This window comes from Fopius arisanus, unplaced genomic scaffold, assembly GCF_000806365.1.
Source record: "Fopius arisanus strain USDA-PBARC FA_bdor unplaced genomic scaffold, ASM80636v1 scaffold00008, whole genome shotgun sequence".
Classification (NCBI taxonomy): Eukaryota; Metazoa; Arthropoda; class Insecta; order Hymenoptera; family Braconidae; genus Fopius; species Fopius arisanus.
In genome coordinates this window covers 725,248-729,328 of record NW_011887747.1, presented here as the reverse complement: position 1 = coordinate 729,328, position 4,081 = coordinate 725,248, and positions in this window count along the sequence as shown.

Here is a 4,081-nt window from a genome sequence, read left to right as displayed (position 1 = left end):
CCCCTCCCCCCTCTAAACATCCGCGTATTCAATTCCGAACGATTTCTTTTTCTCCTCCGTTCGTTCATTTATAACGCAAATTATTACTATTTGGGAATGTTATTCATATTTTTTCTAACAGTGCACTTCATGATAAATTTATTAATCCCACTCCATTCATGAGTACTGGAAAATACATTATATTTGACATTCATACCACTAAAGCGGACATGACAGCGAACAGTCGGCGGTAGAAATGGAGCAGTGGAAAAAACTCGAAACATAACAATTTGTTAGGAGCAACTCCCTGAGCATTTAGCCACCAAGTCTTCACCCTTTCAACTCACCCATCCATTATCTCTCTAGCATTCGTATTATAAAACATTGCCGACTCGTGCATTTCAGTAGGGAAGGCGTGAAACTGACAAGAATGAGGCAACACGTCCATTACGATAATTTATGCAGAGCAATAACGCGAAAACGCAAATTGCCAGGCTAATCCTCAAGTTTTACACTCCCTGCATCCCCTTACAACTGCTATACTTTCATCATTTCGCGCGCTTGTGTAAACATTCTGTAAATACCAGGTGTTGAAGTGTGAAAAAAAAACATTTTTAGCTGTGATTTGCAGAAGACAGTGCCCATCGCGGGGGATAGTTCGCTTTGAAAAAAAGGGAAATTCCTGTGCTGGCTAGCATGTTTCAAAAAAATTGTACAATGAAAATCCCTGAATTAAAATTAATATTTGTGTACATGAAGTACTTCACTAATATAATTATATTACATTTCATATCCAATCAGAATATTTCGCGCTTGTTTTAATTTCAAGGAATAATTCAGAATTATCATCGATTTTACCGATATTTCTGGACTTGACATGGCGGAGTTCCTGGGAAAACGTGCGAGACGCGATTTTCAATGATTTCATTGTGGCACATTAGTTCTTCCTGACGATGTCGATGCTCTCTTCACAGGCACAAGCCACGGGTTGTAAAATTCTTATGCGGTGACCAGGCAATTCAAAGTTCGCGTGTGCACCAGAGATGGTGGAAGACAACGGCTTGTGCGCCGTAAAGTTAAACGCAGATACTAAGGGTGGAAAAGTATGATCATACACGAATAGGTAGACTTTATGTCAGAATGGAAAAAGCCGACGGAAAATGCCTGTCCAAGGAATCCCTTCAAGTTTTATGAAGGAAGGGAAAAGGACACATCTTGTATCGTCGAGAAAACTCGTCTGTGTTTCGTTTTAATATCTCCTTCATTTTTCTCTCCATCTTTTTTACTTCCTACCGATCTTTTTACACTCAATGACACTGTCCGGCGTCACGTGCATTTGAAGGCAACCCCCCACCCACCCATCGGCCCTGTCGATAACAGAATTCATTTAAAATATGAGACACACCCGACTGGGAAATTCTGTCTTGTAAGTGCTCTCTAATCAGGGTACAGCGTAAACACAACGTGGAATAATGTTTACATAACAAGGGTGACGTCGAGGAGAGGCCAAAAGCGGATATCACTTTTCTCCCTCTCCTCCCACTCACATGAGTCTCAAAAGAGAGGAAAAGAAAAATTCCAGGGAAATTGAGGCGGGATATTGCCCCTCGGAAAATTTCAAACGTCTAGAAAATACAGATAATAATTATTATAGCTAAAAATATTTCAACAAGTCACACATTACTTTGAAACATTACCAGAATAAGGAAAAAAACAATAAATTCTCATATTTGATACATAATTGTCAATTACCACCGAACTTTTACTCACTACAGCTATCCCTCAATATACTAATAAATTAAAAATATTTTAAATCGCGAAATGACGGTATGACCGACGCCTCGAAGATACTCCACAGCATCATAGACCGAATGACCAATTCAATTGATAGAAATCCTGAGACACTACTTAGTATGGTACATCAAATGGATCTACAATAGTAAAATCATTAAATATCATTATCATTAAATGTGAACTGCTAGAAATTTTTGAAATTTTCGTTAAAAATCTGTAAAGGTTTTGAGATTGACGACAACTCGAGGTTCAAGATTCCTCGAATTTGATATCCTCTCCTCGGCGATCAACGAAGTGAATATTCAGTGATGGAAAGGCGTACCAAGATTTAGTGTCCCATTCGATCTAAACACATTATCGCACGAACATCAGAGCAAGAGGCCGTTGATAAAATAGTTGAATGCCACCAAAACGTGCTATTGCATCTAGTCTAGTTTTCGGTGAGAAATAGTATTCGTAGTTGACGTTCGTGGTTTCCAGACGCCGGAGTGAAAATAGAAAAATCTTAGAGTGTTCGTGGGAGAGTGTTTGTCCAGGAAAAACCGAAAGAATAGTCGGGAGGCGGTCCCTGAGCGCATTTCAATATATGGCGAGGGCCTTTGAGGTCGGTGGTTCGAGGGTGGGAGGGTTGAAAATAAAGAAAAAAAGAATAGTTGGTGGTTTGGTGGTGCGGGACAACGGGAGGAAAGGAGAGCTATTGATTCTTCTTTTAATCTCGTCGCAACCCATCCCCGAGCGAAATAAAGGACGGGGCTCAAGAGGAAGACGAAGAAGAGGAGCGCTGACTATGTGAAGAAGGTTGTCTAGGTGGGGATGCCCTGTACTTATTTGAATGTGTCGTCGCGCGTGCCGAGACAAAACCGTGAGGGAATCGATGTGTGGTGTCCTCTCGGCTTCACCCATCCTCTCCCTCCTCCATCCCTACCACCCTCCTCCCAGCTAACCACACACATACACTCGATATTTATCGCTTTATGTTTATCCAGGAGAGAATCGATCGCGTCCCGACAGCTTTTTTAAAAAAATGACCAGAGGGATCTCTCGTTTTTTCGATTAAACTCGTGATTCAAACGGTGAGCTATTTTTCCAGGACTCAAATTACGTTCCTCATCCCCTGGTTTTGCATCAGGTGTGGATTACAATGAAAAAAAAATGTCATTTGCAGGGAGAGAAGATTTTATTTTCAGAGACTGACGATTGTGCCACCAGTTTTTGGGAGTTTATCAAAATTGATTTTTTGGGGATTATTTTCTTTTAATTGACAAATATGTAGGATAAATAAATGTCTTTAATTTGGTGGAAGTCACCAAAAAGTAAAGCTGTTTCTCTCCTGATATTTGCCGAGCATTAAAAGTCTATACGAATAATGATATGGATAAAGTACAGTGACGTGTACATATAAGTATAAAATGCGGGAAACGCAATAAGCGTAACGCAATAAAATTTCGCCGGTGTCTCTTCCGTTATCCTTGGCTCGTTTCTTCCCCATCATTCCTGGAGTTTCTGCATACTGCCACCCACCCCAGATTCGTCATCCTCCTCGCACTCCCAGGCAAGGAGGAGTACTCGGAATACGGTGCCCTCTCTTCTCGCAAATAAAGTAAAAAAAAGAGAGAAATCAGCCCGCACGGTGTGTGTGGAGCACAACGCCTGGGGTGACAATGAGGGTGGGGGAGTCACCCAGGATTTCGACCAAGAGGAGACAGCCAGCATCTCTACAGTGAAAGTGAGATGAAAAAAATCAGGGATAGCGAAAAAAATCCACTGGGGTAAGATATTGATTTTTTTTATTTTATAATTAGGGGCGCGCACCCCTTGGCTGCCAGAAAAACACGTCACCCATACACGCACGTTACCCCACGCGAAAAATCCCTCTCCCCCCGTAGCTTTGACAGGCGGCCGATCTTAACCCCCTCGATACCACCCCCTTTTGCCATCGACATTCGTCAATCGCTCCGGAGGGGTTCCAGAATTCAAAAGGGGATTGAGAGAAAAAAAAAACAGTCGCAGCTCTCCACGATGGTACCGAAAAAATCAAACTTGAGAAAAAATCGCGAGCATAGAAACAAACGGACAAAAAAAAAATCTGTGTGTACTCGAGCGGAATATATTTATCTCGAAATATTTTTATTATCCTGCGGCTTCGCCCGACCGCATCCGACGTGTCGATAAAGAACCCCCCAGCTATGGTGGTACGAGTCTTTCCGCAGTCACGACAGCTAAGGAAAACGCACGGGACTCCGGTATTCACGAATTTTTGCGGATGTATACGACGTTGCCGAAACGGCGAATCCAGGAAAAGACGAAA